The sequence below is a fragment of the Triturus cristatus genome, chromosome 6 (assembly GCF_964204655.1).
Source record: "Triturus cristatus chromosome 6, aTriCri1.1, whole genome shotgun sequence".
Taxonomy (NCBI): domain Eukaryota; kingdom Metazoa; phylum Chordata; class Amphibia; order Caudata; family Salamandridae; genus Triturus; species Triturus cristatus.
This window is the reverse complement of record NC_140589.1, coordinates 1658413624-1658427670: the sequence shown is the minus strand read 5'-3', so window position 1 is coordinate 1658427670 and position 14047 is coordinate 1658413624.

Here is a 14047-nt window from a genome sequence, read left to right as displayed (position 1 = left end):
AGGCCAGGGGTCGGTGGGGGCCCCTGAGTGGATGCCTTTCATGGTAGAGGCGGTGTATTCGGTTGTGACTGGCGTCCAGGTGGAGATGGTGGGCTGGCTGGTGTGTCGTGGGTGGGGGCCGGCTGTGGCATCTGGTGGATGGTCGGCGAAGTTGTTGTAGAGTTTTTTGATCTTGAGGTGGAAGTAGGTTCAACGCTTATCACAGAGGTCTTGGGACGGGGTGATGTCTGTGGCTTTGCTGCGTGGGTTGGTGAATTCATGAATGGCCTTGAAGAGTTGCTTGTAGTTGGTGGAGTTGTTGAGGATTTGGTTGTGGTAGTCCGTCATGGCGTCCTTGTATGTGGTGTAGATTTCGGGTGTCTTGGTGTTTCTCCAGTTCTTCTCCAGGCATCTGCAGGTGCATGTTACTTTTAGGAGATCGGTGGTGAACCAGGCGGCTTTCCTGGGGCGCTGTTTGTTGGACTTGCGTAGCGGGGCGAGCTTGTATGCGCAGTTGGAGATACATGTGTGGAGTTCTCTGGCTGCGACGCTGGCGTCGGATGTGTTGGAGGCCGGGATGGTGGTTAAGGTCTGGCGACAGTGTAGGCAGGAGAACTGGCCTTGGGTTGTCTTTGGCGAGGCCTGTTGTCAGTCTCTGAGTTTTCCGTGGTTGAGTGCGTGGAGGGTGGCTGAGCTGTAGCGGTGGCTGGCTCGAGATCCAGGGTTCCTGGCGCAGGTCGCGGTCAGGTCACGGACGGCCGTAGACGGGCTTGTCTTAGGCGCGCCTTCTGCCATTTGGGAAGGGGGAGGAACAATCAGCTGGGAGGTGGCAATGGGCGAGGACAGGGGTGCGGGGCCACAGGGGCAGCAGCGGCAGGGAAGTGCGGGATCCGAGAAGCCAAAAAAACAGATCACAAGTTAAAAGCAAGGGATAACTAACTCATGTAATCATGCTATGTATCCTAAGGGGGTGGGAGGGTGGGTAGGATGGCTCCAAACACATAGCAGGGCATGGGCAGATTAGCATGCCCACTCAAGTGCGCAATGACTGTTTGGTCGGCCCACTCAGGCCGTCCAAAGCAGTCATACACACTTCCCTCTTCGCAATGCAGGCTGCATTACAGCCTGCATAGAGAACATGGCTCCCCCTCCGGCCCCTGGCTGCATGACTTGTTCCATTGCTGATTACCAAACCCATTGCTGCATCGCAGGATTGTGCTTGACTCAGGGGAGGGAGCCTGGCTGCCTACTTCCTTTTCCTGGAAGCAGACGCAGGAGAGCAGGACCTACAAAGACACAGGACACAGCTTCGAGGTAAGACATACCTCAATAAATTTTTAACACACGCTCACACACACATCCCTGCGTCTACGCACCATCCAGTGTTATTTCCAGCGTTTACCACCTCACAGCTGTCCAGCACACCCCGCACTTCTCAATGGTGGGCGCTGTGCGCCCATGCACAGCGGGCGTTCCACTCGTGTGCTAAAGGCACATACGTCATTGCGATGCATGCCATCACCTTGCATTCCATTCCAATGCATACTAATACTTGGCACATTGCAAAAGTAGAGTGCGTGTTGCATAGCGGAGACATAAAGATCACTATTCCCACTTCAGTGAGTGCAACCCAAAACTAACCTTTGCACCACAAATCCAACCGTGAATCCGGGAATTCCTTTTTTGAGCCCCCAATACACACACAAATATCACAATTGAGACAAATGCACTCCCCATTTTTCATATTTTACCCCAACACCCCATTTTTCATATATTACCCCAAAAAACACCTGATTTTTCATAATTTACCCCACAGAACACACGATTTTTCATATTTTACCCCAGAAAACACATGATTTTTTATATTTTACCCCAACAAACACCCCATTTTTCATATTTTACCCCCAGACAAACGTACATTTTCAAATTTCACCCCAAAACCCTTACACACCTGAGAAACTTTACATTACCCCATTACTGACCTCACAATGCGTTGTGATCAAATGCGATGTTAAGGCACCCGCGTTGTCGGAGTTGCATTGTTAACAATGTACTGCCTGCATTGTAATGGTCGTCTCCCGTGCCAAAGGCAACCCATAGGCTATGCCGTTTACGTGCGTCTGCCCCTGGTCGTCGCTCAGCACCAAGGAGCATTCCTCTTGGACACTCCACCGCTACGAAGCCAAGTTACATCAACAGGCTACATAGCAGGACACACGGTCGAGCACGTCACCTCCACCCGCGGGTACTTCAACTACAGCCAAAACACCGGACTCTCCTAGACCGACCATCATTGGTAACATCACGTCTTCACCTTGCCCACTGGACACCACTGCTATCATCGCACCCCCTCGCAGCTGGATCAAGGCCAGCAAAGAACATCTCGTCAACTTCCTGCGCCCCAACACTCCACCAATGCTTCCAAACAATGACACCGCGGCGCGCAACCACCACCGAGGGATCTCCAACAGCGCCGAGATTCGGGCACCACCCCTCATGAACAGCACTGCGTCAGCACCTTCCGCCTGCCTAATGGCAGGCATGAGGGTGACGCAGTGCCACAGGGATAGGCTGGCCCCATGCATTGCTGGAGTTGCGTCATGGTTGTGACAAGACTGCAGCAATGCATGACTTTTGCACAGGCAGATACGTCAGGATTCCTGACGTATCTTTCATAACTTGGTTCATGGAGCGCTGTCCAGTGATTACAGCGCATTCATGCTGTCACAAGAAGGGTGTAGTGAGAAGTGTTGCAACGCTGTCTTGTTGCAGCCTAGCAACACTTTTCATGACTGTGGCACAGGAATGCGCACTATCTTCTTGATTGTGTGTATTCCTGCACTGTAGTTTTGTCACAGGGCAGCGCTGCAACATTGCTTGCAGCGCTGGCCAGTTCCAAAACCTGCAGAGATATGGGCCCAAGTTTTATCACCATTTTTAAGACCAGCTATTTTCTGGTCTAAAGTAACTGGCTCTAACTGCAGTTAAAGCCAGTTTTTTGGCTCTTCAGAATTTCAAGGAGCCCCTTGATAATATGGAGTAGTGGTGTTTGCGTGCCTTTTTAAACGGAAACGCCTACTTTGCATGTGATTAACTTTGATATTAAAAACGGGGCGCTTTCACCCAAAAACTTGCGCTAAGGCCCGTTAGCTGCAGCATGCTTATAGGGCGATAAAATTATCGCTGCTTTTGCAGCAAAAAAGTGCAGCTAAAGCGGCGACAGGGCCCTTGATAATATGCCCCTTAGATTGCTAACCTATTTTATTCAAGACAAAAGTGAGGCACTGTTGAACTCCATTTTGTTTGACTAAGAGCTATTGAATTTAAAGCCTTTTGTGAAGAGCAGACTGATGTAAAGGAGTACTGAGAGATGCTATTGTAGGCCTTAAACCAGAGGGTTAAAGATGTCTGTATAACTACAGAAACCCCTTTCCACATTGGTTTACTCAGCCCCCTTCTTCTCAGTCGCTCAACAGCTCCTTAATTTTAAAATAGTAATGGAATACAATCTATCTATCTATCTATCTATCTATCTATCTATCTATCTATCTATCTATCTATCTATCTATCTATCTATCTATCTATCTATCTATCTATCTATCTATCTATCTATCTATCTATCTATCTATCTATCTATCTATCTATCTATCTATCTATCTATCTATCTATCTATCTATCTATCTATCTATCTATCTATCTATCTATCTATCTATCTATCTATCGATCGATCTATCTATCTATCTATCTATCTATCTATCTATCTATCTAACTAGCTATCTATCTATAATTTACGTATAAATGAATATTTCTATTGTGTATTTATATATACTTTACACAGTAGCAGTCGGCAATGTAGTTATCGCTATGTTAGACTTTTTTTTGTTTTGCTAATAACTTTGGTGCCATTTCACAAATCTTCACAACATTTAGAGAAATTTAGGGTCAAAATGTATAGTTGTGTTGACAATTGGGCTGAAATTCACAAATACACACCTTCTCCAGTATCTTCTTAACTGCTCAATGAATAGCATGCTACTGCAAGGGTCATCTCCCTTTGGCGTGAGCCATTAACATTGGTTATAGTTAATTCAATAAACTATAAGTGATGTGTTTTCGTGTTTTGGGGTTTCTTATCGTTAGTTTCTGTCTCCTTCCATCACTTAGCTATAACATCACCTTAACCCAGTGGTTCCCAAACTGTGCGCCGTTGCCCCCTGGGGAGCCATCAAACCTAGCTGGGGGAGCCGTGCACCAAGCACTTTAACGCATTTAATGTTGAAGGGGTTGTTGGCTTCAGTTAAATTAATTAGACAAATGCCTGATGTTGATTTGTAAGTGCAAAAAGAACAATTGAAGGGTAGAATGCAGAACAATGTCATACATTCACCCAGTCAATTAGTGTTTTTAAGTTACATCAGATTGGTCGCACACTGCTACACCTACCAGTCGTGTTCCCCCAATGAAAATGGTCCCTGAAGGTCAGCGTCGGCGGATACACCTATGCTCAAGAGTGCGTGCAAGTATGCGTGGCGTGTGCCATCCCTGGACACGTGTTTCGAGGTAGTTGCCTCTCGTCAGCAGGGAGTAGGAAAATGAGAGTGGGGTTGCTGTGTAAGCTGCTAAAAACATAATCAGGTCTAGTACCTCTCTTAGCGCGCAGGTGCGTAACCATGAGTCCGTCGACTCCACCGGCTCAAGGGAGCCTGAATATAAAGTTACATCAGATTGGTCGCACACTGCTACACCTACCAGTCGTGTTCCCCCAATGAAAATGGTCCCTGAAGGTCAGCGTCGGCGGATACACCTATGCTCAAGAGTGCGTGCAAGTATGCGTGGCGTGTGCCATCCCTGGACACGTGTTTCGAGGTAGTTGCCTCTCGTCAGCAGGGAGTAGGAAAATGAGAGTGGGGTTGCTGTGTAAGCTGCTAAAAACATAATCAGGTCTAGTACCTCTCTTAGCGCGCAGGTGCGTAACCATGAGTCCGTCGACTCCACCGGCTCAAGGGAGCCTGAATATAAAGTTACATCAGATTGGTCGCACACTGCTACACCTACCAGTCGTGTTCCCCCAATGAAAATGGTCCCTGAAGGTCAGCGTCGGCGGATACACCTATGCTCAAGAGTGCGTGCAAGTATGCGTGGCGTGTGCCATCCCTGGACACGTGTTTCGAGGTAGTTGCCTCTCGTCAGCAGGGAGTAGGAAAATGAGAGTGGGGTTGCTGTGTAAGCTGCTAAAAACATAATCAGGTCTAGTACCTCTCTTAGCGCGCAGGTGCGTAACCATGAGTCCGTCGACTCCACCGGCTCAAGGGAGCCTGAATATAAAGTTACATCAGATTGGTCGCACACTGCTACACCTACCAGTCGTGTTCCCCCAATGAAAATGGTCCCTGAAGGTCAGCGTCGGCGGATACACCTATGCTCAAGAGTGCGTGCAAGTATGCGTGGCGTGTGCCATCCCTGGACACGTGTTTCGAGGTAGTTGCCTCTCGTCAGCAGGGAGTAGGAAAATGAGAGTGGGGTTGCTGTGTAAGCTGCTAAAAACATAATCAGGTCTAGTACCTCTCTTAGCGCGCAGGTGCGTAACCATGAGTCCGTCGACTCCACCGGCTCAAGGGAGCCTGAATATAAAGTTACATCAGATTGGTCGCACACTGCTACACCTACCAGTCGTGTTCCCCCAATGAAAATGGTCCCTGAAGGTCAGCGTCGGCGGATACACCTATGCTCAAGAGTGCGTGCAAGTATGCGTGGCGTGTGCCATCCCTGGACACGTGTTTCGAGGTAGTTGCCTCTCGTCAGCAGGGAGTAGGAAAATGAGAGTGGGGTTGCTGTGTAAGCTGCTAAAAACATAATGAGGTCTAGTACCTCTCTTAGCGCGCAGGTGCGTAACCATGAGTCCGTCGACTCCACCGGCTAAAGGGAGCCTGAATATAAAGTTACATCAGATTGGTCGCACACTGCTACACCTACCAGTCGTGTTCCCCCAATGAAAATGGTCCCTGAAGGTCAGCGTCGGCGGATACACCTATGCTCAAGAGTGCGTGCAAGTATGCGCGGCGTGTGCCATCCCTGGACACGTGTTTCGAGGTAGTTGCCTCTCGTCAGCAGGGAGTAGGAAAATGAGAGTGGGGTTGCTGTGTAAGCTGCTAAAAACACAATCAGGTCTAGTACCTCTCTTAGCGCGCAGGTGATAGAGATCAGGGTGTGTATAATATTCCCACTACCACAGATAAAGTAATCTCACAGTTACACGCACATGCAAACATCACACGCTAGGGCCCATTTCACTAACATACGCTCAAATACTCTACCAGCAATAAACCTGTGGAAGGAAAAACTCCTAAACACCCTGCATCTATACCGAGGTCGATAAGACCTGGTTTTTGTGACTGTCCTTAAGCATAATCTATACAACATATACAGCAATAATCAAAAATGTAAACCCAATAATTGACAAGAAAGAATATCCAACACCATGTTTTTAAAATTATATTGCTTTATCTAAAATTAGTCAAAGAAAATCAATCAGAGTAAATCATTTCTCATAGTTACCTATTCTAGCTAAATGTCAGAACGGGTCAGGACAAGTCTCTCGGTAAATGTCTCTCAAGACGAAGTCCCTTCAGCATCAATCCTCAGCAACGTAGATTCGGTACGCGGCAAAGGCAAAATGGCAAGTGGCAAAAACCCTCTCTAGACTAACATTTCTTATAGTTTCTAAACAATAGAAAGATACATTGGAAACATAGAAAAAACTATAATGTCCGCCGGACTTGCTGAGCAGAGCGAGAAGGAAAGGATGTAACATCGCTACATTTGAGAAACTCCGCTCAGGAAAAGTACACATAATGAAGACTACGGAACAGGAACCAAGAAAATAAAACATGTATCATATTAATCCTGCTTCTCCTCGGCTATCGAGCCACAGTTCAGAGCTTCTCTCTAAGGCTCCTTTGTTTCCCAAGGCTGCCAAGGACACTTCCATTTCACTTGGAGACTTCCCAAAAACTGCTGCTGTCCTCATGGAAAGTTTTTCAAACCAGCAAACAAGGACCATGGTCAGTTAGCTTCAGGACCATTTCCAGCAGGGGTCTCCCTCATCACAGTTTTCATATTATAAATCACAGCCAGGCTCATAAATCAGCCATCTTTCTAGGCCAACATAGGCCTCAATAGACCATCTTAATTAAAAGAGACAAAAACAACGTTACCACAGCATAGTGATTAAACAGTGTTAACCCCAATAATACCCTTATGTGTATGCATTTATCTAGCACTTGCAACATAGAAAAGCATTAATTCGAAAAGCATTTTGTGCTCAAAAATAAACAGCACATAGCAACGTTTAAATATGAAAACACGCACGTTATTTTTTAAACAGCACATTTATGCACACCCACGTGTAACTCTCTCTTGTTAGGACAAACGGATTGATTAATATAAACACACTTGCACAAGACAAATAATTAATTATTAATTATTAATAAATTAGTACAACGAATAGACATGCCAGAGCTTCAAAAGCCGCTGAATTTTCAAATTGAAAACTCTGCTCCAGCAATCCCCCCTTTGGTGATTTTATCACCAAATAAACCCAAAAAAAAACAATTAGTGAAAATGTAGTCCCATTTTAGGAGAAATTGGAAATGTCTTTTTCCCTTACACAACATTACACACCAGTCACTCTTTCATCATCCCTTTTTGTCTCTAAGTAAACACTCTCCCTCAATTCTTCTAATTCAATTTCTTGAGGTTCTCTCTTCAACCTCTTGTTTTTCTTTTCTTTATTCAATTTCTTCCTCCCTCCCCTGTTTTTACAACACACACACACCAATCTTATTATCAATAAAGCAACAATTATACAAGTTAAGGGAAACAATATTCTACCTATAATAGTACTACCTATTTTTGCAATAAAATCCTTAACAGCTATCATTTTATTAGCTATTTTAGTCCACAAACTCTCAGCTTCAAGTGGTACTAATTCTTCATGCAAATCAGTAATATTTTTGATATAGACCTTCAGGTCTTTGCTTTCGTCTGGAATGTAAGTGCAACAATGTTGAACTTTCAGCATTCCACAGACTCCACCCTCCTTGGCCAATAGAATATCAAGGGCAAGTCGATTTTGCATAGACATGGCACGTACGGCACTTAATTCCGTATTCACCAAAAGAAACCCTCCAGCGGTATTTGTCGATAAGCGATCAACCACTGTGGACAGTTTCCGAATTCCATAAGCATTCAAAGAAATTCCCACTGCTGGAATCAAAACCCCAAAAATATCACCCACTATTTCAGACCAAGTTTCTCTCTTAAAACGCATTAGTAAGTTAATATGTTCTACATCTGTTATTTTATCTATATGAAAAATCTTTGGAAAAACTAGGCCCACATAACACGTGCCATACCAATGGTCAGGCAACTTGTAATAAGCCTTGTTCCCACAAACATAGTACACTCCTGGAAAAATTGTATCTTCTCCACCTCTGAAACCCCAACCTGTTGCAATGAAGTATGTATCATGGCACTCACTAGTCCCGACAAAATATGTATCATATTGGGATTTCCTTCTTGTAATACAAAGTTTACCCTTCTGTGGTGCATCTAGAGCTAAAGTTGGACTAGCCCCATTCTTCAACTCTTCTCCCATCTCAATGTCCCAAATTGTCTCACTCATTTTATATTTTCCTGCTTTCTCATGCATGTTCAATCTCCTTTCTTCTACCATATCCAGGAAAGCTTTCTCCTCTCCTTTCAAACTGCAAGTTAAATTATTCTTAAAAATGTAATCTAATGTTAATCCTTTTTCTTCAATAAAAATCTCACCAAAAGTGTTAGCTTCTTTAGCTGGATTCAGCTCTTTGTTCATTGGCAAGTGCCCAAAAATACTATCTCTGTTAGACATCTTATAATCTACTTTCCCTAACAAATAAAAAACACTACTTAAAATACTACAGGAAATACCATATGTAGCTGGTAAATGATGATAAGTAACACCCTCTGAAACGGATGCAGGTAATTGCATACAGACGTAGCAATCCCTTACTTCCATTGTTTTCACATATTCATATAACAGTTTTGAAAAAACATTACTAGAAAAGTTATTAATTGACCTATCTTTGTGTATGTAAGTATTACTAATTCTAATTGGAACTACTTTCTGCGAATTCTTCTCTACATTTGTCACATTCTCTGTATGCATCTCAAACTCTACTTTAAAAGTAACTAATAAAACTAAAACACCCCATAGAAGCATTAATAATCCAGTACAGCAGCAGCACATCCTACACCACCTTTTAAAGAAGGCACATCTAGTTCTATTATCTTCTATGTTAGCCATTTTAGTTTAGCCTCTATTACTCCACTACTGTTTGAACTTCTTCAATTCTTCAGCAATTCTTCAGCTTTCAGTTTATCCAAATGATCTCTTCGTTCACTTAGTCCAAGTGAATCCTTCCTTTATTCAGTTTGGATACTTGTCATTCTTCACTCCAATTTCTTCAACATCAAATTGTATTAAATCTCCAACATCAAAATCCTCAGTACTCGACTCTTCTCCAATGTCAGTCAAGAGTACTTTCAGAATTTCACCAGTATCTTCCTCAACCACTTCTCTCAAGATCTCTTCCGGATTATCTCGAGTCACTGTTTCTTCTTTTCCTCCTTCAGACAGTGCCACATAAGACCATTCCGGTGATCTGTACTTTTGGTTGGGTCTTCTTACTCTTTTTATTTCTACTGGTTCATTTGACTCCTTTGATTCTTCTCCTTCAGCTTTTGAACTTTGACTCGAAACTTCATTCACTTGTTCAGCTTTCGATGTACTTGCTCTTATTATTTTGTATCTCAGCCTCTTAACTCTGTTGTTAGGCCAACGATCTCCTCTCAACACCTTTTTCGGCTTTATTTCTTTATTACTTCTTTCTCCAATCCAAGTTCTCTTTCTCAGAACTCGACCCTCTGTTTGTTCATCCTCATCATCTGTTTCAAGTGCCTCTTGTTTCCGTTTCCCAGCAGCTTTCTTCTTTTCCACAGATTTTTTCACCACTGTTTGAGACTTCCCTACTCCTGTCCCTCCTCGGGTCTCCGACACGCAATATTCTTGCTGTCTACTTGTCCCTTCACCTGGCTCATCAAGAATGTTCCCTACACCTCCTCGGGGGTCTTCCGCAATCTGTCCCTCTCTATCTTCTTCTGACCCTACTTCTTCAAGTATAATCTCAAGTGGTTCTTCAATCTCCTCCTCTTCTGATTCAGGAGTAGTCTCTGTGTTATTTCTCTTTTCTTTTCTTTTTCCTTCACTGCTGTTTGAAACTTCAGGCTCTCTTACAGAATCTGATCTCTTCTCTGATACTCGCAGTGGTTCATTCGAAGCTCCTCTTACTTCTTTCCCCACTGATTCTGTATCTTCATCATCACTGGAATCTGACTCTTCAAAATACTCTTTACCAGTCCCTTCTTTTGGGGTTGGAACTCTCAGAGTATGACTTGCATGTACCCAGTGCTTCACTCCAGCACACTTTACTGCAGTCGTCGTAGTCAGAATAACTTGTCTCGGTCTTCCGCACCTTGGAATCAAGCAATTTCTTCTTCTGTGAACTTTTATCCTCACCCAGTCTCCTGGACTCAGATCATGGGCTTGCTTCTTCTCAAGTGTGGTAGCTTCTTCTCCAACCTGGTGAAACACAGAATGAACTGCGTCAGCCAGGCCTTTACAGTAATCCAAAATCATGTCATCAGTTATTGTCACCAACTTATTGACAGGCACGAATGCATGGCGCATTGCACGTCCCATGATTATTTCGTGCGGACTCAAACCAGTAGTTCTATCTGGAGTAGATCTCATAGTCATCAGAACTAAAGGTAAAACATCTGGCCATTTCATGCCAGTGGCTAAGCACATTTTTCCAATCCTATTCTTGATTGTGCCATTAATCTGCTCAACCACACCAGAAGCCTCTGGTCGGTATGCACAATGTAGCTTCTGCTGTATTTTCAATGCTTCACAAATCAAACCCATAAGCTCATTTTGAAAGTGTCCACCTCTATCAGACTCAACTGTTACTGGAAACCCATACCTAGGAATCAACTCCCTTAACAGTAACTTTGCCACTGTTAATCCATCATTTCTTCTAGTCGGGTAAGCTTCCACCCACCTTGAAAACAAACAGACTACCACTAGAACATATCTCAGTCTGTTTACTTGGGGCATTTCAATGAAATCAATCTGCATTCTTGTAAAAGGACCTCCTCCTCTGCCTATTGTTCCCAGACTCACCACTGTCTTTTTCCCAGTGTTAAATTGCTGACAAACCAAACACCTCTGACAGATGCTTTCTGCAATTGTCCTGAACTTTGCATTGTACCAGGTTTGCTTGAACGACCTAACCATCGCGTCCCTCCCCAAATGTCCCTGGCCATGATACATCCTTGCCATTGACGACAAGATGGAGTTGGGCATTACTGGTCTGCCATCTCTGTAGACCCATACATGGTCTGTTTCTCTTGGAGCACATCCTGCTTTAATCCAATCTTTTTTCTCTTCCTCTCCTGCCTCGTCTTGCAACTGTTTCACTTCATCCCAGGTTTCTAAGACATTAGTAAACATCACAGAGAGAAAAGACATTTCCCCTTCTCTGTCCCTGTTGATGGACTGATTCGTCTTTGCACAGTATTGCGCAACATCGTTTGCATAACGGTTTCCGACCGTTATAAAATCCTCCCCTAGTCCATGGGCAGCACATTTTACAACTGCTAACTCCTTAGGCAGCTGTATCGCCTCAAGCAATTTACCAATCATTTCAGCATTCTTTATCGGAGTTCCACTCGATGTCAAGAAACCTCTTTGTAGCCAAAGTTGGCCAAAATCATGCACCACTCCAAATCCATACTGACTATCAGTCAATACAGTCGTCCTCAAATCTTTCCCAATTTCGCAAGCTTTTGTCAATGCTATCAATTCAGCAACTTGCGCAGACTTCACTCCTTTCAATGGCGATGCTTCCATGACCTCTGAAACTTTGCATACCGCATATGCTGCACATAGCACACCATCATCATTTCGCAGGCATGATCCATCCACAAACAACACATGATCACTCTCATTCAAGGGTAGATCCCTTATGTCCGGTCTTGGTTTTGTACAGTACTCAAGCACATCCAAACAATCATGATCATCTTCCATCTTCACACCCACATTTTCAATATCTGGCAAAAGTGTCGCCGGATTCACATTCACACATCTTTCGAGAGTCACATTTGATGCTCCCAGAATCACTTTTTCATATTTAGTCAATCGACTATGTGACATGTACTGAGTTCTGCTTCTTGTCAAAAGAATTGCCACATTGTGAGGTACGAATACCCTTACAGGATATCCCATTATGATTCCCTCACTTTGTTCCAAACTCCTGCATGTTGCAGCCACAGATTTCAGACAACCTGGTAAACCCACAGCTACAGGGTCAAGTGTCGATGAGAAGTACGCAATAGGCCTTCTCAGTAATCCATGCTTCTGAATTAACACTGAAAGTGCACATCCATTCCTTTCACTGCAGTACAGCTCAAATTCTTTCTCATAGTCAGGCATACCCAAGGCTGGAGCCTCACACATTTTACTCTTGAGCTCTTCAAATGCTGCCATTTGTTCTGCATCTAGATCCAATGGATCTGTCATCTCACTTTTTGTCAGTTTAATCAGTGGCTTTGCTATCAAGGAAAAATTAATTATCCACTGACGACAATAACCCACCATACCCAGGAACATTCTCACTTCTCTCTGGGTCTTTGGAGCTTTCATTTCTCTGATTATTCTGATCCTGTCAACAGTCACTTTTCTCAGACCTTTTTCAATATTGTGTCCAAGATAATGCACCTCTTTCTTGCAAAATTGCAATTTGGCTGGAGATACCTTTAACCCTCCATCTGCCAGATGATTCAGTAAAGCTATGGTATCTACTTCACAAGCTTCACGTGTCTTTGATGCCACCAGTAGGTTATCAATATACTGCACTAGCACTGAACTCTCGGGCATGATCAAACTTTCCAACGATTTCTTCAATAACTGATTGAATATCGAAGGACTCTCCGTATACCCCTGTGGGATTCGACACCATGCTAAGATACGCTGGCCAAACCTAAATGCAAAAATCGGCTGGCTATCATGATGCAATGGAATTGAAAAGAACGCATGACACAAATCAATCACTGTATACCACTCAGCATCATGTGGAATTTGATACAGGATCACTGATGGATTTGGCACAATAGGACAACATGCCACCACAATTTGATTAATTTTTCTCAAGTCCTGCACGATCCTAAATTTCCCATTGGGCTTTTTTAGTCCCATTATCGGTGAATTACACGGACTACTCAGTAGTTCTCTCAAGACTCCTTGCTGAATCATTTTCTCAATTATAGGAGTTATCCCTTCAATTATTTCTGGTGTCATTTTGTATTGAGGAATGTTAGGATATGTAATTCCCTCTTTTACTGCAATTTTCACTGGATCTACATTATTCATCAATCCCACATCCTCTCCAGTAAAATCCCAAACTGTCCTTTTCACTGTGTCTCTCAGCTCTCGAGGCAAATCCTCCGGATTAAACACAGCAAATGCACCAATTAACTCACTTTCTCTATTCTCTAGAGTCACTCGGTACAAAACATCTTCATCTGGTGTCTCAAAAGCTATTCCATCCGGTGTACAAAAAATTGTGCAGTTCATTTTGCACAACAAGTCCCTACCCAATAGGTTCACTGGACTCGTGTCACAGACAATGAATCTGTGCATGTCTGAAAATTTCCCTATCTGTACTCTTACAGGTTCAGTAAGACGTGTTTTGATTTGCGTATTGGCTACACCAACTACTTGGATTGCTTCATCCGAGAGAGGAAGATTTCTAACATCTGTTGACCTGACAGTTGATCTTGTCGCACCTGTGTCTACCAAAAAAGTAACACTCTCCTCATTTATTTTCCCATCCACAAATGGTCCTGCCTGGTCTATTTCTAGAGTTGCACCAAGTATGCACTCTTCTTCCTCTCCTCGGCACCGTCA